At 45.8% G+C, this 20,642-nt stretch overlaps 1 long non-coding RNA gene across 4 annotated transcripts; it reads right to left on the bottom strand.

Annotated features, from left to right (window-relative positions):
- Positions 1-1,008: 1,008 nt before the first annotated feature.
- On the bottom strand, positions 1,009-20,281 carry LOC124105574 (uncharacterized). 4 transcript variants are annotated; one of them, XR_006855782.2, is made up of 6 exons: positions 20,078-20,278; positions 19,193-19,451; positions 15,152-18,355; positions 7,758-7,826; positions 6,795-7,025; positions 1,009-6,514 (listed from the first exon to the last, which is right to left on the bottom strand). It is a non-coding gene; the product is annotated as an uncharacterized LOC124105574 (long non-coding RNA). The 4 variants fall into 4 exon arrangements; XR_009228503.1 differs by lacking the exon at positions 1,009-6,514 and having other exon boundaries at positions 6,679-7,025; positions 15,925-18,355; positions 20,078-20,277; XR_006855780.2 differs by lacking the exons at positions 1,009-6,514; positions 6,795-7,025; positions 7,758-7,826 and adding an exon at positions 7,837-11,448 and having other exon boundaries at positions 11,536-18,355; positions 20,078-20,281.
- Between the last annotated feature and the right edge of the window lie 361 nt (positions 20,282-20,642).

Raw genomic sequence — 20,642 nt, 5'->3', positions numbered from 1 at the left:
ATATTTTGTGAGCTGAGCTCAGTCTCTCTCTCTACTTCCTCCTGGTCCATATCCTGCGCCACCTTTCTCTACCTCACTCTTCTGCCATGATGTTCTACCTCCCCTCCAGCCCAGAGCAACAGAGTCAACCACCTATGGACTAGACCTCTGTAACCATGAGCCACAGATAAACTTTTCCTCCTCTAATTGTTTTTGTTAGGTCTTTTGGTCACAGCAGGGGAAAAGCTGTGGATGAGTGAATTGGACCAAGTCTTTCTGTCCTTTATCCTGTGCCCAGACTGCACCATCTCCAAACAGCCTGGCGGTGTGCCACACCTGGGCCTCCCCACCTCAGAGCCTCTGGTTGACGGAACCTGTTTGGCAGAACCTGAATGTATTTCATTTCTCTGATTAACTTTGAGTGCTTTGAGGCTGAAATGATCAGGTACACTCCTTTGTCCAGTGTTCCTGAACTCCTGGGGCTCAGGTCAGGAAACCTGAGATGACCCGGCCATTGGCTGAGTAATTGACAGAGCAGCAGAAGGATACTTGGCAAGAGTGGAGGAGCTTGACCTGTGGAAGAGCTGTCAGGTCAATTCAAGATTAGAGGGGAAGTGGCTTTAGGCCACTTAGGGACCTTCTAAAATCTAGAGGAGAGAGGAAAGGAGTGGAATATGCCCAAGGACTATTTGCTAGACTTCTTTTTTTTTTTTTTTTTTTGGTACCATATTCTACACAATTCTGGAAGGTTTGCAGAAGACTCCTGGAAGCTCGTCCTTCAGGCTCTGCCCCGTGTGCCTTTTCCCTTTGCTTGTCTTCCTTTTGTGGTGCTAGATCTCAGCCAGGAGCAGGATCATGTGTTGACTCCTGTGAGTGCCCGCAGTAGGTCCTCAGACCTGAGGGTGGTCGTGGGGACCGCACAGTGAGGGAATGGAAGGTGTTAGGGTTTGGATAGGAGGTGTCCCTGGAAAAACCTGTGTGTTAGGCAATGCAGGAAAGTTCAGAGGTGAACTAAAAAGATCGCAAAGCTGTAACCTAATCAGTGGATTGATTTATTTGACGGATTGATAATTGGAATGGATTACTGGTGGTAATTGTAGGCAGGTGGCGGCGTGGGTAGAGGAAGTAGGTCACTGGGGATGCAGCTTTATGGATTTTATCTTGTCTCTGGAACCTTGTTCTCGTCTTCCTGCTTGCCATGACCTGAGCAGCTCTGCCCCACCTTTTCCTTCCATCTTGGTGCTCTGTTTCACTCAGGCCCAGAGAAATGGAGTTGGCTGACCATAGACTGAACCTCTGAAACGGTGAGCCCAAAATGAACTTTTCCTCCTTTGAGTTGTTCTTGTAAGGTACTTTGGTCATGGAGACAAGAAGCCAATTAACACAGAAAGCATTTTGCATGCTTAAAGAGCAAGGTTTGGCTGAAATGTAAGGGACTTGTAGAAAGAGAAGGTTATAAAAGTATATTGCAAATGTCCTACTTGCCAATATCTTTTTGGTTTCTATTTCAATTCATTCCATTTCAGTTGGGGAAGATATTTTTGTGTGTGTGTGTGATTTTCATTCTTTAAATTATGTTGAATTTTCTTCCCATGATGTGATACAGGGTATGACTTCTCTCAGTGACTGTTCCTTGTTCAAGTATTCTGTTCTTGTTGGGTGGAGTAGTTTGTAAATGTCAGTTAGATTGAGTTGACTGGTGTTTTTGTTCGGTTCTTCTTTTGTATCCTTGCTGATTTTCTATGAACTTGACATATCAGTTATGAAGAGAAGAGCTTTGAGGTCTCTAACTTTAACTGTGAATGTTTTTCATTTCCTTTCAGTTGTATCCTATTTTACTTCATATATTTTTAAGTTCTCTTGTTAGGAGGATGCGCATTAGAACTGTCACATCTTCTTTGTGAATTGTCTATTTTGTCATTATATAATTCATGTTCCTCCTTATCCCTGATAATTTTTCTTGCTTAGAAACAGTTGCTCAGCTTTCTTTTGATTAGTGTTTACATAGTACAACCTTTCCCACCTTTTGTTTTCAACCTACCTACTTTTAAATATTCTTGAAGTAAGTTTCTTATACACAGAATATAGTTAGGGCATTTTAAGAATAAATTCTGACAGTCTCTGTCTTTTAATTGGTATGTGTAGGCCATGTATATTTAGTGTCATTACTGATGTGTTTGTATTTTGTCTATTATTTTATCATTTGTTTTCTGATTGTTCTATATATTTCTTCTCCTTCCCCCCTTTTCTGTCTTCTTTTCTTTATTTGAATAGTTTTTAGTCTTCTATTTTAATTCACCAATTGAATTTTTGACTACAGCTTGTTGTATAGTTTGTTTTTAGTGGTTTCTCTAGAGACTGCAATGTTTGTATTTTCACCATCTTCTAGGAGTTAATGCTTTTACTACCTGAAGTGGAATTTTGAAGCCTTACCAATATAAGTCATTTATTCTCCAGTCATGTTGTAGTTGCCATATTTATAATATCAATATATAACACAGAAAAAATATATAACACAGAAAACTCTACCAGGCAACACAACATTTCTTTTTCATGTTTTTCTTTCAATACTCAGTACTTCCAGGAGTTTAAGAGAGTAAAGTAGTATTGTATGGTGTTTACATTTTTGTTTTCTTTACTTCTTCTTTCCTTCCCCCCTGTACTGAGGGTTGAGTCCAGGGCTGCCCTACCACTGAGCTATATCCCCAGCTCTTTGTATTTTACATTTTATTTTGAGAAAGGGCCTAAGTTGCCCAGGCTGACCTTGAGTTTGTAATCCTCCTTCCTCAGCCTCCTGAGTAACTGGGATTATAGATAAACACTACTTTGGCCACTTGTTTCTCTTTCTTCACACTCAATGATCCAAGTTTCTCTCTAATATCATTCAGCATGTCTGTCTTCTGGTGATAGATCTATTCATGAGAAATTGTCTTTATTTTACCTCATAAAAGAAATATTTTAACTGGATATAGAATTCTGGGTTGACATTTGTTTATTTACTTAGCCACTTTAAATTATGCCATTTTCTTTTGGTCTCTATAGATTCTGATGAGGAGTTCATAGTCATTCAGATCAGTACTTTCTTGCATGAAGTGTACTATTATTCTCTGATTCTTTTTTTATTTCTATTTTTTAGTACCAGGGATTGACCTCAGGGGCACTTAACCACTGAGCCACATACCCAGCCCTATTTTATATTTTATTTAGAGATAGGATCTCACCGAGTTGCTTAGCACCTCGCCATTGCTGAGGCTGGCTTTGAACTCACGATCCTCTTGCCTCAGACTCCTGAACTGCTGGGATTACAGGTGTGTGCCACTGCACCAGGCTTCTCTGATTCTTTTAAGGAATTTTTGTTGGTTTTAATCTTTCACAATTTTATCACAATGTGTCTAAATGTGGATTCATTTGAATTTAACGTTTTGCTTAGCTTATTGAGTCTATAAGCTTTCTTTGCCAAATTCAGAGGTTGTCAGTCTTTATTTTTTCAAATATATTGCTTATAAATGTGTACCTATAAGGCTGTTATAGGTCTATGTCTCCATCTCTCCATTGCTAACTTGGTGCATGGGTCTCACTGATGAATGTTAAGCCTTTTCATGTTACTGTTCAGGTTGGAGGTTTTGTTTGTTTTCTTCTATCATTTCTTCTCTGTTGTTCATATCTCGATAATTTCTGTTGTTCTTTGAACTTATGACCCTTTAGGCATCTCAGTTCCACTACTGAGCTCTTCCTGTGAATCTTTTATTTCAGCAATTGTAGTTTGTAGTTTCAAAGTGTATATTTAGTTCTTTTCTTATATTTCCATTCATTTGGTTTGCCTTGTGGAATAGCCAAAATCACCCAGAAAGAAGAACAAAGTTGGAGGTTTTGCATTTTTTAACTTCAAAACTTATTACAGGGCTGGGGTTGTGGCTCAGTGGTAGAGCGCTCGCCTCGCACATGTGAGACTCTGGGTTCGATCCTCAGCACCACATAAAAATAAATAAATAAAATAAAGATACTGTGTCCATGTATAACTAAAATATATTTAAAAAAAACTTATCACAAAGCTATGGGAGTCAAAATAGTGTGGTACTGGCATAAAGACAGACAAGTAGACTGATGGAATATCAGAACTAAGAAAAATCCAGAAAGAATCCCTCACTTGAAGGTCAAATGATTTGGCAAAAGGCACCCACCAGGACCATCCAATGCAGGGAAAGACAGTCTTTTCAACAAATAGTGGTGGGAAAAGTGGATGGCCACAGGCAAAGAATGAAATTGGATTCTTACCTTACACTTTATGCAAAAATTAACTCAAAATGAATCAAAGACCTAAATACCATAAGACTCCTAGAAGAGAACAGGGCAAAATCTTCATGATGTTGCATTTGGCAGTGATTTCTTGATATGACCTCAAAGGCACAGACCACAAGGGGAAAAATATAAATAAACTGGATTCATCAAAATTAAAAATGTTTGTATATCGAAAGACTATCAACAGAATAGAAAGACAACCCACAGGATGGGAGAAATATTGGCAACTCATGTATCTAAGAAATTAATATCTAGAATATATAGAAAACTTGTAAAACATAATTCAGAAACCAAAAACTCAATTGAAAAATGGGCAAAGACTTGAATAGACATTTTTTTTTCAAAAAAGTTACACCCATGGATGATAAGCACATGAAACAATGCTTAACATCACTATTAGATAAGTGCAAATCAAAACCATAATTAGATGCATTTCTGCTGTGATTAAGATGCCTGTTATCAGGGATAAATAGGGGAGATAAATGCTGAGAGAGATGTGGAGAGATTGGAACTCCTGTGCACTGTTGGTGGGGATGTGAAATAGTGGGGCCACTGTGGAATACAGTTTGGTGGTTCCTCAAAAATTAAATATGTAATTATCTTTCTGATTCCCCTTCTGGGTACATTTCCAGAAGAACTGAAAGCAGGGAGTAGAACAGATGTTTGTCCATCCATGTTCACAGCCGCATTATTTGAGTAGTCAAAAGGTGACTGCAGCCCGGGTACCCATCAATGGGTGGAGAGATAAGCATCATGCAGTATGTGCACACACCGGGAAGTTGTTCAGCCCTAAGATGAAGGCAGCTCTGACACGCAACAACACGGGTCCATACTGATGGTGCTGTACTGAGTGTACTGAGCCAGTCACCAAAGGATATCTATTTTATCATTCAACTTATAAGAGACACCTAGGGTGGTTAATTTATAACCCAGAAATAGGAGAGAGGCTACCAGGGGGCTAGGGGAGGGGAAAGGAGGAGCTGGTGTTCAATGGGGACAGAGTTCATTTGGATAGTTAAAAAGGTCGGGATATTGATGATGGTGGTGGTTGCATATCAGTGCCTGTGTGTAATGCCACTAAAACGTACACTTAACAATGGTGACAGTGGAGAGTTCTATGTTACACACACAGTCATCCCTCTGGTCCTGGCAGAGCCTGCAGTTTTTGCATCCACAGATCCAACCAACTGGAGGTGGAAAGTATATGAAAAAAAATTCCACAAAGTTTAAAAAAGCAAAGCTTGGATTTCAGACAAACCAGGCAGGCACTCCCCTGAATACATGGAAGGGAGTGAGGGGAAGGCATGTCCTGCCCTGGCTTCCCGCCATTTCACAGATCTGTGTCTCTCTCCTGCGTTTTATTTGTGGCCTGTGTGGTCAGTTAGGCCTGTGATGGACATGGCGGTTCCTGTACTAAACAAATGCAGACTGTTTTTTCTTGTCATTTTTTTTTCTAAAGAGGACAGCATAACAACTATGTGCATAGTATTTGCACTGTTTTAGGTAGAATAGATTATTTAAAATATATTGTTTGATATGTGTAGGTTATATGCAAATATTTTATGTAAGGGACTGGAGCATCCATGGATTTTGGTGTCCTTGGGAGTCCTGGAAGCATTCCCATTTGAACACTGATGGATGACTACATTTTACTACGATATAAAAGAATTTTGTGAATTTAATTGGACTTGCTAATTTAATGACATTTGTGTGTAACGTCACCATTGACAATTATGTGGTAGTTATGCTGTTTCATGGAAGATGATTCTCAATCTGAATTTGAGTAGTGGATTTGAGGACTCTCCAGAAGTGACCCCCAATATCCTGAACCTACTAACTCTACAGAGGAGAGTCTGGCTGGTAACAAAGCTTCTGCTTGTCCAGTTAGACATGAGGCTTCATACAGGTGTAAAAACGCCTAGGGTTAGAGGAAGGAGAGAGCAACACAGGGCAGTGTGGTCTACCCCGCCAGGCACACCTGGAGATGCAGTCCCTTTTGGACTGGCCTTAGGGTGCACCTTAGACCTTTGGCCAAAAGCATCTCCTCTAACTTTAACATGTATTTCTGACCTGAGGATGAGGGTGGTTTGGGGACAACTTGGCCCTCTTTGCCGTCTTCTTGGGTGGATCTTCTTACCTGGACATGAGGTCTCACCCTCCTGATGGGGAACACTGTCTGGGACAAGGTGACCTTGCACGCAGCCAGAGGAAGGTGTCGATGTGCCGCCTGCGAGTGCTGGAAACAGGGTGTATCTCGGAAGTTAGGTGCCATTTTATTAGAAGATAAATGCAATTTATCCAAACACTGAAAAAATGGATTAGGATTCCCCTGGTGTCTTGGGACAGATTGAGAAGGAGCAAGAAGCCAAGGTCTGCGACTTCTGGCCAGGGACAGGGTGACGCGGGGCGGGGGGGGGGGGGGGGGGGGCTCCGCCAGGTGGCGCTGTGCGCCCGCCCTGCGCCCCAGGAGCGCACTCGCCCGGCGGCAGGTGGGGAAGCCGAGGGAGCTTCTGTACCTTTCCGAATCCCGAATCCCGAGGGTTGGGGCAGGGGCGGTTCCTGGCAGTCAGTCCTGCGCACTCCTGCGGGGTGCTCCTGGCCCAGGCCGCCAGCGGGGAGGTGGCCGCTGGTCCTCAGGGCAGACTCCGCGACGGCTGGGGACAGGCGCTGCCCTGGGAGGAGCCGCCGCAGAAGCTGGCGCTGGGCAGGTGCAGGGTGGGCAGCTCCTGGGAGGACCCTCGTGGGCGCTGGGATTAAAAGAAACGGACGCCTGAGCAAGGGGACCCATCCTCCCGGGCCGCTGTCACTCTGGCGCAGCCAGGTTCCTTAGAGATTGCTGTCCTTGCTGACACGCCCCCTTCCCCTTCCTGCCCCCTCTGTGGCTCTGTGCTTCCTCACACGGGGGCTTCTCCTGGCTGCAGTCTCTGGACCGCCCTGGAGGCTGGAAACCAGAGGCTCAGCATTTCTGAGGGAAGCTGCTGTCCAGGCGAGAGGTCATGGTAGCTCATCCAAGAGAAGCTGTGTTGTTTCCCTTTTTAGGTGGTACTTAAAACACACACACACACACACACACACTTTCACATTACAGTGGCTCGACTTCTGTACTTATTACCTTTGAATGAGAAATATTTTTCTACTTTTCTTATCAGCAGAAGTGAAGCCATTTTTACTGTACTATAGTAATTTAATAGAACAAGTACCTAAAGACTTTTTTGTTGTAGATTATTATTATTATTATTATTGGCAGATTTTGTCTGTCCAGTTTTATAAAATGGGTGGAAAATTTTCCCACAACTGGGTTTTGGATTATTAGCTTTGAGAAAGTGACCCCCTGGGGCCCCTCCGATGTGCCCCTTGCAGGCTGGGCAGTGAAGGCTGGGTCTTGTCCCACTGTACGGTCAGGCTGGCTTCATGCCAGGAGCAGTTCTGAGAACCACATCCTCAGGCGGTCCCCTCTTGTGCCCACAGTGAGTGCTTACTTTATCCTGGAGGGTCCAGTCTGCCGGACATGGAGGCTACCTGAGATCCAGCCCGTCGCCCCGGGGCCACTACAAACAGAAAAACACAAGATAACAGAAAATGAGGCAGTGAAGAGGACAGTCAACACCAGAGACAGGAAGCTGCTGCCAATGACACAACCCTGAATTTTTCAGTAAACTCTTTTTTAAAAAAAAATAAGTAGAAGGAGTGCATTCTAATACATTGATAAAAGCATAGCATGGAAAATACATAAACCGATGACATGCGTTATCATTAAGTGTCATGCACTGTGCCTGATGGTGTGAGCTGTATTTTCCTGTGACTACAGCACAGGGGTTTGTTTACACCAGCTTCCCCACAAACAAGTGATCATCTAGTGACAGCTAAGGGGTTCCTGGGCCATCAGGATTTTCATTCCTTTGTAATCTTACAGGGTCACCGTCACTTGCACGGTCCATCCTTGACGGCAGTGTCATCATGCAGGGCATGACTGTCCGTGCTTTTCTCTCTTTGTATTATTTTAAGAACTCTGGGTGAAGTCATGGAGGAGGACCGAGCCCTGCCTATGACACAGCAGGTTAATCGTCCCAGCGTTTGTGGATGCTGCAGAGGGAGGAGTGAGGGAGAGGGAAACTGTGGTCCTGAAGCCGCAGCTGGTCCTGAGACATGAGCACCTGCATCCTGAGCCTTGTGAAAGGTGCAGCTCATTGGCTTTGTTCTGGGACTAGGGTCACCTAGGAGAGGGGTATCTCGTGTCCCTGCATTAGCTCATCTCCTGCTCAACACGTCCTCATAGCTCCTTGTCACTGCCCTGTTTTAATGAATGTGACAACTTGATTGGCCTCTTTCCCTCCCTCCAGTCCGTAATCTCTGTGAAGGGAGGGCCTGGGTCTGTTGGCCTCACCTCTGGATTCCCACCCTCAGCAGGGTGCAGACCCAGAGAAGGCCCTCGGTGCACTTGGAATAAAAGGCAGCTCTTTTGCCGAGGCTCACACCGCTCTGAGGGGCTGGGCTCGGCCCCTCCGATCTCACCTGAGTCCTTGGAAGTGCCTCTAGAGGAAGTGTGGGAGCCTGGACTGGGCACCGGGGGAGAGCATCTCCACAGAAGGCCGGGACCCACTCGACTTTACCAGATATGTTTCAAGAAGTTCTGACGGGCCAGGTTCAGGGAGACGGTGGTGATAGTCATGGTCCCCTCCACGTGTTCCCTGTTCTTTGGCGTTTACCATCTAGTGAGGGAGCTAGGCCTAGTGAAACAGGCCCCAACACAAGCGGGCAGTCGCACACTGAAGTCAGCAACCCCACACTGTAAAGTCAAGAAACGGGTGTCACCACAAGAGCAGCCACGGTGGAGCTCAGCCTGGACCACGGACTCGGGGAAGGCTTCCCTGGGGCAGAGAAACTTCTGCTCCGAGTCACAGGAAGCCGAAGGGGGCCTGTGCAAATGTCCTGCGTGCAGAGGAAGTAGAGCTTCCTCGAGGACCTGAAAAAATGTGAGACCCTGGGACCCTAAAAGCAGGAGAACCTCGTGCCAAGAGCAGAGCAGAGGTCAGAGAGGTCAGGTCAGAAAGATCCTTAGGTGTCAGGGGTTTCGGTCTTAAGAATGGGTGGTTTTGAAGCACAGCGGAGGATGGCTGGAAGCTGTATCGGTTGTCTCTTGCTGCATAACAAATGACCCCCAGACACAGTGCCATAAAGCAACTCACAGCATTTCCTCACAGTTATGTGGGTCAAAAATCTGGTCATGACGTGGCTGACTCCCTGTCTCTGGGTCTCCCAAAGGGCAACCAGATATCAGGGGGGCTGCAGGCATCTCAGGGCTTGGCTACAAGAGGGCCGCACCTAAGCTCACTCACGTGGCTGTGGGTGGAGACATCTGTTGTCCCTGGACCTCTCCATGGGGCTGCTCATGACATGGAAACGGATTGCCCCCGGGGCGTGGAAGGCAAGGGGAGGAGGTGGGCAGGGAAAGAGAAGAGACAGAGCAGTCTTCCCGCAGCCTCATGTGAGTGGGACAGCCCATCACTTTCGCCACATTCTGTTCATAGAAGCAGGTCACGTGATGCAAGTCACACACGAGAGGAGATTCTACCAGAGTGTGGATACCAGGGGGTGGGGATCACTGGGGCCACTGTAAGGGCTGCAGTGTGGGGAATGGACGGGAGGGGCTGCAGTCCATGGAGAGGCTTCAGAGGCCATTGCCAGAGATGAGCAGACTGGAGCTTGGACGAGGGTGTCCGCCATGGTCCTGGGGAATCTGGCGGATATGTTGGAGAGATACTGAGGAGGTAAAATGGATGGAAATAGGGTAGACTAGGTTGAATGGGGAAGGCAGAGTTGTTAGGGAGAACTCCTAGGTGTCTGTATTCTCCATTGGGTGGACGGTGGTTCCTACCACTCATGAGGCTGGGGAGCATGAGACAAGGATCAGGTTAAGGGAGAAAGGTTGGGGGTTCCCCGTTGGCAAAGAGCCATGCACAAGCAACCCGAGACTCTGGGTCACCTTCCTGGACATGCTGAGCAAATGGGCAAGTGCTAAATCTTGGGCTCAGAGGTGAGGTCCAGGTTTGAGATTTAAAAGTGGAATCGTCAGCGTGTTGTTCAACACTGATGTGAGGAACCTTCGGGGTGACAAGAGCCGGCTCTGGGACTGAGTCTTGGTGAGCTGCGTGCCATGGCGGGCAGAGAAGGAGGAGCCTATGAGAAGGGACATGAGACAGGACCAGAAGGGACGAAGATCAGGAAATGAAGCTTTTGAACCAAAGTGATTTGGTACGAAGTGTGTTGAAGTCTCTTGCGTCTGCAGTGGGGGTGGATTTATTCATATGCATGTTCGCAAACAGGATCCCTTCAATCCCATTCAGCCATCGAATGGGCAGCTGCCATTCTCTTCATCGGCTAAGGAGGGAAACAGGCTCAGCAGCAGTGACCCGCGCACAGTGGAAATGCCGAGACCTGGAAGAATGGGAGGTGAGCCAGACCTCTGGGGCCTGCGCCTCCTGCCACTGCCTCAGGATAACCGTGGGATCTTTATCTCATTGGTTGCCCAGACTCTTTTGATCTACTTATTTCAAGTCTTCTGGGGCTGGGATTCTGATGTGTGTTTTTAAAGAAGCCTCCCAGCTTTGTGCAGCCAGGCTAGGGGCCTGCACACGGAGCATCACCCCATCTAGCTACAGCCTGGACACTTGCAGAAAGCCTGATTTTAAGAGTCTGTCAGTATTTCACAAAGAAGAATGAAATTATGGCATTTGCCGGTAAATGGATGGAACTGGAGAGACTATCATGCTAAGTGAAATAAACCAGACCCAAGTCCAAGGTGGAATGTTCTCTCTGATATGCCGATGCTAACACCACTCTGTGGTTGGGATCATTAACATCCTGTGTCTGTCCGTGCATTCTGTTCCCACTCAGGCCTCACCCGGGGAGTGCAGGGCGGTAGCAATTCAGGAAGGTGTTTCACCCTTGTGCTTGATAAGCATGTGCTGCTGAGTGGTGGCCTTCAGTGGCCCTCACCCTACTGGCCTGCCATCAGCCTCTGACGCTGTCAGCCACTCCCTCCTTCCTGAAGAGTCTCCTCCGTGGGCTTCTCGGTGGCAGATGAACCATGGGGTCTCTGCAGTAAGGGCTGCAGAAAAATTCACCTGGCTTCTTCAGTGACATCCTAGGTGAGGTCTTCATGGCACTGACCTATGATGACATCGTGGCAGGACTTCATTCTTATTGATAAATGGTGACCTTTGCAGTACTAATAGTCAAAAGAAAAACCTTACTCACCCATGAGCCAGCAATCAGAGACAGCACACCCTCCAACTCTCGGCATCTTGAAAATAAAAACGAGCAGCGTGCCAGAACACCAAGAAAATGGAGCCCTCGTTTGCACTTGGGATTGTTGGGAATCACGGCATAAGCAGTGCATGCAGCGCGGGCCTGTGACTAAATCAACCCCCACCCACTGCAAACGCAAGGTGCTTCAATATGCTTCAACCAAATTACTTTTGATTGTAAAGCTTATTCAGGAGCTAAATGCAAATTACTTCTGGGTGTGCTTCCTTCAGCCAGCTGTTGAGGATTTTAAAGTGCAAGGGTGCAGCACCCATAGATCTCGTTTTGTGCAAACCCAGCGGTACAGGTTTTCTAAGCAGGGTTTTGAGCCTGTGTTTCAGAGTTGCATGTTCCAGCAGCACAGCCAGAGCATTTAGGAGGACGGTCATGGGAATGTGGTTTGAATGACTGGATGTGCTCACAGTTTCATGGAGAGAGTTTTTGTATGGTCTGTGTCCCAGATGGCACGTGCTGGACCTGTTGTAGGATGATTGACAGTTGCAACAGATTACTCTTTAATAAGCAGAGAATACAGAGAGATAGGTACAGTCTGAAGTTATGCAAAGCAGTCAGGCTGTCATAGTTACAGAGAGGGATTATGAGCAGAGAAAGGAGAAAGCTGAGAGGGCAGCTAGAGGCGCCAGTATTCCCCAACAGCCTGGACTTCAGACTGTCCCTTTGTCCCATAACCACCCTAGTATTTCCCCATCAAAAATACCATTACCATGAGGGACAGGCACTAATATTTATTTGTACTTGACACACCTTTTCTTACTTAATAATCAAAACAACCCTGCGAGGTCCCTATTCCCATTTTGAGATGTGGAAACTAAGGTCCAAAGTCATGTGGTTAGAAGTGGTGGGGACAAGATTCGAGTTTGACAAGCCCACGGATTTGCCACCGGCTCTTCCCCTGCTGCTCACACAGGCTTGCTCCTGGACACCGCAGCAGCTGGGCTGGTGGTGCCCCACTTCTCTGCGCCCCTGCCCTCACTGGTGACAGCTCTTCTCAGGTCATGTCTTGTCCCTGAGAGATGACATAAGTTAAAAATGTTTTGTAGAAAATAGTAACCAGCCAGGCGTGATGGTGCACGCCTGTGATCCCAGCAACACTGGAGGTTGAGGCAGGAGGACTGCAAGTTCATAGGCAGCCTCAGAGTCTTAGTGAGGCCCTGAGCAAGCCAGCAAGACCTTGTCTCAAAATGAAAAGTCAGAATTCCCTTCACATGTTAAATTCTGCAGTAAAATATTCATAACTTTTATTTTTTTAAAAGGACCTCTTTTAATTCATAGTAGGCCATTGTCTTGCTTTTCTGGTAACTTTATAAACTCTTCATTCCTGGTGAAGATGGAGGCTACAGACAGAATCCGTTTTCTCTACTGAACATCTCCTAACTTGCCTTCCCACTGCCGGTAAGAAGGTCTTGTTAAAAAGCCAAAGCACTGTTAGTGGTTTCAGAGCCTTGAACAGTATATCAACTAGAGAATTGGTTTTCAAATAACCAACAGTGTGTGAATTAGGGAAGTGATAGAGAGTGTATTTCATAATAACTCATATTTTAAGACATTGGTACAAATATCAGCAAAATATAGTAGATAAGGCTTTGGTTGGTGTTGGGAGACTAGACAAGAAATTCATCCATGTTGGTTTTAATTTCCTCATTGATAAATGAGTGAATTGCATCAGCTTAACTTACAGATTTTTCCTGTATCCTTTGACCCTCGGCAAAGTAGTATTCTTCACTGTATTTCAGTAAACATGTCCCGGCTTGTAGCTGTATTTCAGCATTAAAGGGTAGAGAGAAACATGTTGTCACGCAGGTTCCAGAAAGGAAAAGTTTGCAGGATTCTCACTCTGGTTCTCAGCACCTCTGGGATCCTTGGAAAATTTACTTAAACTCTTTGAGCCTTAACATTTTCCAAGAGTCAGAAATAAAGATATTTATTTACACATAGTGAAAGCTTCCTGTACCATTCATTTGCAACCATTAACAAAAAGTCACTCTTTACTGAGAAGACTCACTCTCACTGAGAAGTTTTAAGAAGCTGGCAAAGTCTTTAAATCATTCTGAAAACATATGAATGATTATGTGACAAGTCAGTGTTGTGAGCCAGCCAGGACTGTGTGCGTGAGCTTTGTGCCTTTGAGCGTGTAAGGAACTGGTCTGCCTTGCTGCCTGATTGGGCTGGGCAACTCTGCCTTTGATCCCCTGGAGCAACTGAGATGGGTGTCACTCTCCAAGATGTCAGTCAAACTGCCGACCAAGACAGCGCCAAGCAAGACTCCATCCTCTGAAACCGGACCCCTTGTTCTCTTGTGATCTCACCCCTTGGCCTTATTTGGATGGAATGTTCTATCCAACAGCGTTCCCCAGTAAAATCCAGGGCTGGGGCGCGCTCTCTCTCTTGCTTTTCTTTTGCCTCCCTTTTGGGAGTGGAGGCTGAGGAGCTGTCACTGCACCCCAGAAAAGGTATTTTTTCTGTGTTTGTATGGTCGTCAGCCCAGTTCCCATGGAGTGAACCTGATCAGTCGCGGGTCGTGGCAAGTCAGGTTGGGGGCACACCTGTGAGCCCAGCACTGGGAAGGTTGTGGTGGGAGGGCCACGTGAGTCCAGGAGCTCTAGACCAGCCTGTGCCACACTAGATACAAAGTCTACCTGATGTGATGACGACGTGTCACCCTGTCACTGAGATTCACGATGTATGTACCTATTTTGATCCAAGGTGGAAAAATGTGGAAGTCTGAGGAAGTTCAAGAATTGAATACCCTTCAAATATATTAGCGTCACTTTTTGATAATGGCTGGAAACGAATGATGTTAGAAGCTTTCACTATGTGTAAATGTTAAGATTTGTAAGGCAATGATTAGTTCATGTATTTGATCCATGTACTCAGATTTTATTTTGCTAGATAGGCATTATATTGTTCTCATGTAGTATGATCAAATCAATGAAATCCTTACAACACTGATGAAATGTGATCCATTCCGTAAAAGTCTCATGTGGCTCTTCCCATATATGTACCAGTAATATATGAACTATGTGTTACTAATAGAGATTTAAATTATTTCAGGCACTTGGTGATCTCACTTCATGCCATAGCTTTATCTTTGGAATAAAAACAGATTCAAGGGACAAGAGAGGTGACTGCAAGCCTCTTGGGACTGTGTGGGGTCTTGCATTCTGCCGGTTCCTGTGTCTGCTTACAGGGGTCAGTGGGAAGGGAACATCTACCAGCCAGCTTCTTGATACCTTCCTGCACTCTCAAGTTTGGCCCTGTCTTTCATCATCCGGGAGGGAGCTAGTTCAACTTTCTACCCAGGATACTCCCTTCTACCCTGATTATTTTTCAGCTTTCAAAGCCGAGGATATTGTGGTGGTTCTGCTGCTCAGTCGGAAGCCCCTCTCTCGACTTTGCCCAAGTCCTGAAGTCACAAAACCACAGACTGTTCTCATGAGTGTGACGTATTAGCTTTGTTTTCTGCTAGTTTGCACAGAAATTAAGATGCTACCTTTCAGTAGAGAATTTGCCTCAGCGCACAGTTGAGAGGGAAGAAGATGGGTAATACCTCAGGGAGTCAGAGGCTGAGCCATTTCTCAGGTGTGTTCTAAAGAGCAGAACCACAGGCTTCAGGGGACGGAGGAGGGAGCTGGAACTGCCACAAATGAAGGGTGTCATTGCAGATATGTCTGGCTCGCTGCTCCATAGAACTAATGTGAACATTCCTTAATCTAGACTGAGAAAGAGAATATCAAAGATGAAAGAGGGATCCTCATTATCTACCAGATGGACTTTAAAAGGACAAGGAAGGAATATTTTGAACAATCCTATGTCCAAAAATTTTATGACATATATAATGACCAATTCCTTGAAAGACACAATCTTTTAAAACTCACACAAGAAGAAACAGATCATCTGAATGGGCTCATATCTATTAAAAGGGATGAATCAATAATTAATAACCTTCCAAAACAGTAGACACCAGTCTCTGGTGGGTACACAGGCAGATTGTAACAGACATTTGAGGAAGAAATGATGATAATTTTCTACAATATGTCGCAGAGAATAAAGCAGAGGGAATACCACCCTGAGTCACGAGGCCAGCATCACCCCGACACCCAAAGCACACGAAGACAGTACAAGACGGGAAAACTACAGACCAGCACTTCTTACAAACATTGATGCAAATACCCTTCCACAAATACTAGCAAGTCCAATGTTATATAGAAGGGAAATATGTCACACCCAGTGGGGTTCATTGCAGGTGTGCAAGGCTGGCTCAGCAGGTTACCAACAGTTAGTGCAATCCACCAATCAACAGGCTAAACCAGAGACACTTACATCATGATGACGAAGGGCTGCATGTGGTCACTTCTGAAAAACCTGGTGAGGTCTTCCTGTCATTTCTGGTTGGAGCTTTAGGGTGAGAGATGCAGGATCCACAAAGGTGAAGGCAGCCGTGGATGGCCCGTGACACGCTGGCACTGTCACACGGGACTGTGCTTCCTGGATTACTTTTAAGGAGGACTCATGTATGTCATAGTAGCTCTTGGGGCTTGAGGGTAAGATAACAGGGATTTTCAGCCTGCATGGAGTGTGTCCTTGGAGCAATTTTTAAGTATTTGATGTTGCTCCTGGCCCGAGAGTCTCAGCAAATGGTAGGCACTTCCTGGAGGGTTGACTGCTGATGCAGAAGGTCTAAAAGCAGGAATGGGTGGTGGTTTTTATGTTACATGTAAATATAACTGGATGCTGGTCACAGCAGAACGGGTTAAAAACCCAGATGCTCCTGGTGGAGAATGCCATGCCAGTAAATAACAATCTAGAAGAAAATGAAAAGGGCTTTCCTGAAGAGCACTACACACCTTGGCAGACACTCCTCAAAGAAGACGTGGACAAATGGCAAGAAACTGTGACTAAGATGAACTTCTCATCAAAATCCTGGGGGGAGGAGAGGGGAGGTTTGGCAAAGTACCGCTAAAATTCTCTTGTAGGTAAACATTGAGCAAACCAAAAAGTCTTGGACAATCAGGAGTACTGTAGGATTTCAAATACACTGTGGACGCACATCCAGGTAAGGTCTGTGATAAAGACAGAAAGAGCAGAGACTGTGAGGGGTACCCCCTCCCCAGAGGAAGGGCATATTGATGGATGTCAAAAGTGCTACCCCTGGTCATCAAGGACAGAAAGCTCAGCAGTCAGCCCCATGGGCACAGCTGGTGGGGAATGGGTGTAGAGTCTCCTCTCAAACCATCTACTGACCACAGAGTCTCCAGCCCTTCAAGGTCCCCTGATATGGCCTGGCTTCATGTCTCCACCCTAGTACAATCACCTTGTTGGCACGGGCTCTCCACTGTGGCCCACAGCCCTGGGGATACGAAGACCTCATGAGGTAGATGTTCTGAGTAGCTGGAGGTGATGCCACAGGCCTGGAGAGTCAGCCCTGTCTGTGCAGGTGGGCTCTGCAGACTAAAGCCTGAGGAGGGGCTCTGGCCGGTGTGTAAAGGGACTGGATTCTGGAGTGAGCAGGGCCCGGGAAGCTCTTCACCTGTCCGACCCATGCGTGTTCAGTGGCACTGTCCTGAGGACAGAGCCTGGTCCACAGGCAGAGGCAACCAGGGGAGATGGCAGCCTCAGGGTCAGTTCCAGGTTCCGTACCCACAGTGGAGTGTGTCCCCCTCGGTGCGGATGGCATCTGACAGTGAAGGCTCTGAGGTTTTTTTTTTCCTGCTTGATTACTCTCTGGTTGGAGGATGGCGGTTTTGAAGAGGTTCGGGGCATATTCAGACAGCTCTGGTTTGGATGACTGTCCCCCAAACACCCATGTGCTAAAGACTTGGTCACCAGCCTGGAGTACTCCTGGGAGATGGTGGATCCTTGAGAGGCAGGACGTAGGGAGAGAAATTGAGGACACTAGTGGCATGCCCCTAAAGGGGATGTCGGGACTTCAGCCTCTTCCTCTCTCTTTTGCTTCCCAACAGCCATAAAATTAGTAGCTGCTTCTCCCATGGACTTCTGCCACAGTGTCCTGTCTCACCACAGGCCCCAAAGCAAGAGGCCAGCCATGCAGGGGCTGAAATATCTAAAACTGAGTCAAATAAACCTTTCATTCTTATAATTTGGTGATCTCAGGTTTTTTGTTACAGTAACAGAAAGTTGCCTGAACAGTTGCTGTGCATGATATTTGTTTTTATTTCTCCAATTCATTCATTCTTTCTTTGTCCAACTGCATTATGAGCTGTTATCCTAGGATGTTTTAAAACATAGACTTGACTCATTTTCTGGAAAAAAGGACAGTTATAAAGACTCAACTACTCTATGCCATGACCCTACTATTTCTTGTATGATCCTGCAAGAGGACAGACAACAAGATCAGGGCAGACAACATGTTCTCAGAAAAGAAGTCTTCACAACGTAGGCACAACACAGTTGTTGTTAACTATGTTAGAGTCCAAAGATCCTGTCTCTCCTGTTCTCAGGAGATGTTTTCAACATTTACAGTGCTTTATGGTAAAAGTCCCAGGAGAAACTGAGGAGTATCCATTCTTGGGATGTTTAGTGTCTTTAAAATTAAGGCAGAAAAATCCAGGCAGAGTGTCACACACCTGTAATCTCAGCAGTTCTGGAGGCTGAGGCAGGAGGATCCCACGTTGGAGGCCAGCCTGGGCAAGTTTGGCAGATGCTATCTCTAAATCAAAGAAAGGATTAGGGTGTAGCTCCTTGGAGGAGTGCTTGCCTAGCATGTGTGAGGTCTTGGGTTCCATCCCCAGCACTGCAAAACAACATAAAAAGTAAAGCAGAAAGGGATAGAACATTATCATTGGCATGACCCACCGGAAAGGCCGAGGGAGTGACTTGGTGCTTGCTTGGGAACACTCATTCCTAGGAGTCAGAGGGGCACTTCTGAGACGGCATGTCCCACCTGGGCTGCAGTTTCAGCCATCAGACTCTCCTCCAGGACACAGGGCACTGTGTCTAACCCGCGGCCTCTTTCCTGAGAGCTGAGCACTTAACATTCTCTCAGAAGAGTTTGCAGACTAATGCTAAATCTTCCCGAGACTGCAATACTTTAATCACTCTTTCTCAGATTTATGTTAAAAGCAATTAAGGAAATCTGTGAAGTAAAGAACATAAATTACTAGATGAACAGTTGACATTTAGTGCCCCACTATTAGTGATTAGAGAACCCTTACGGTAGGGTATTGGTGGACTCTTAAAAAGCAGTCTCAAATTATGCAGAACTGGAATTCTGCGGAGCAATTAGAAATCTAAATAGAAAAGAGGTTTTCTCAATTAAGACAGCTCTGACTTGACTATTATTAAATTATGGATGAGCTAGACTTGGAGAGGAACGAAACCTTTTTCATTAAAGAGCCCAAAAACAATAAAAATGGGAAAGAGACAAGAGATAAAAGCCTGGGCTTCTTTTTTTGCATCAGATAATCTACACCCTGTAAAAAAGCAGCTGAGCTTTTTGTGCGAGAGTTTAACCACCTCCATTATCTACCACCGTCCTGCTCTATAACTATAGATTGGTAATTAGCAAGCAAAACAAAAGTAAGCACCTAATAAGTTAGAAAAAAATAAACCCAGGTCTTAACGTACTTACATATTAGTCACTGTAAGACTCCCGAGTCCATTGTCTGATCAGCTGGTTATTGTCACCTGTTTTTGTCCTCAGGTGGGTTGTGGTCCTAAACAGCACCTGAGGTATTCGACATTCCTGTTGGAAGCACACCTGGAAAAGGTAAGCTCAGCTCGTGGGACCCCACCTCCTCAGCATGCAGTTATCGTCACAGGAGCGGACACGGGACCCCAGCAGAAGTGGAGAATTCTGAAAGCACCATCCCAAAGGCCCAGAAGGGAGCCTGAGAGAAGCATGGAACAATGGAAAATGTCACAAATGGTAAATAGGTGAGATTGGGAGGGGGCGGGGGGGAGTATATTTAACTGGAAAAAAATGGAAGAAACGCTTGATGGAAGAAAGTCGAAAGTCCATTTTCTGTGATGTCTCATACACTTGGTTTAATAGAGGAATCAGGGAATCCCCTGCTGGGAAAGGTCAGCAGAACTCCCAGACTTTCTGAGGTGACTTTTGGTGAGGGCTGAGTCCTCTCATGCTCATTTTCTTAGTTTTCTCAGGGGATGAGGAATTCTTTTTTATATTTATTTATTTATTTGCATTCGGACAGAATACTTTGTGTCTTGATTTTTATGTGCTGCTGAGGATCAAACCCAGGGCCTCACATGTGCTAGGCCAGAGCTCTACCACTGAGCTACAGCCCCAGCCCCCGGATGAGGAATTCTTGAGAACCCCCCTCCTTGTGGGGGAATGGTTTATTCCCAATTACATGCTAGGTAGTTTTAAAAGCTAGATAGACATTAAGAAAAGCCTCGGCAGGGACACCTCCATATAAATAGCTAAAGGATTTGTTAAAAAATAAATAAAGATTTCAGTGTAATCAGAGCCCCGAAAAAGGCTTCTAAATCCTACCTGCTGTTCAGATCACTAGGTGCTTCCCTGAGAGAACCTCAGAAGATTAAGTAGGTAGAAGCCAGACTCTTTTGGAAAAATGCCTCTTTGCTCTGAGCCATCATGTTTGTGGGGTGACGCAGTCAATATTTTATTAACACCAGGAGCAGCAGCTCTGCGTGCGTGTGCAGGGCCCAAGGAAGAATGGTGTTATGGCTCTCATGCCTTCTGTCCTTGTTTACATAGCAAACGAGACTGGTATTAGCCGCCCTTGGAAATCTGCCCTTTCATATCTGACATTGAGTTCATCTGGTACAAATAGAAAACCTTCAGGAAATGTGAGTCTGTCTTCTGCAGAGGTCACCGTTTGTTATGTAAACAGAGAGCCCACCTCTTGTCCTGGCTGGGTCCAGCCAGCTGCTCCCTGGCCCTCCCTGAAGATGGATCTGCTGTCACCTGTGACACCCGAAGCTCCCTGGGTGATGGCCTTAGGGGGCCCCTGTGCTCCCCAGAACCTTCCTCCTCTGGCTGAGGGAATCTTCCACAGTGGTGAACGACACATGGCAGCAGAGGCCTTCGCCAACCT

This window comes from Marmota monax, unplaced genomic scaffold, assembly GCF_021218885.2.
Source record: "Marmota monax isolate L192 unplaced genomic scaffold, Marmota_monax_Labrador192_F-V1.1 WCK01_AAM20220418_F8-fsc00180, whole genome shotgun sequence".
In the NCBI taxonomy this organism is placed as follows: Eukaryota; Metazoa; Chordata; class Mammalia; order Rodentia; family Sciuridae; genus Marmota; species Marmota monax.
The sequence above is the reverse complement of the archived record's forward strand: the minus strand, read 5'-3'. Positions and strand labels throughout refer to the sequence as shown.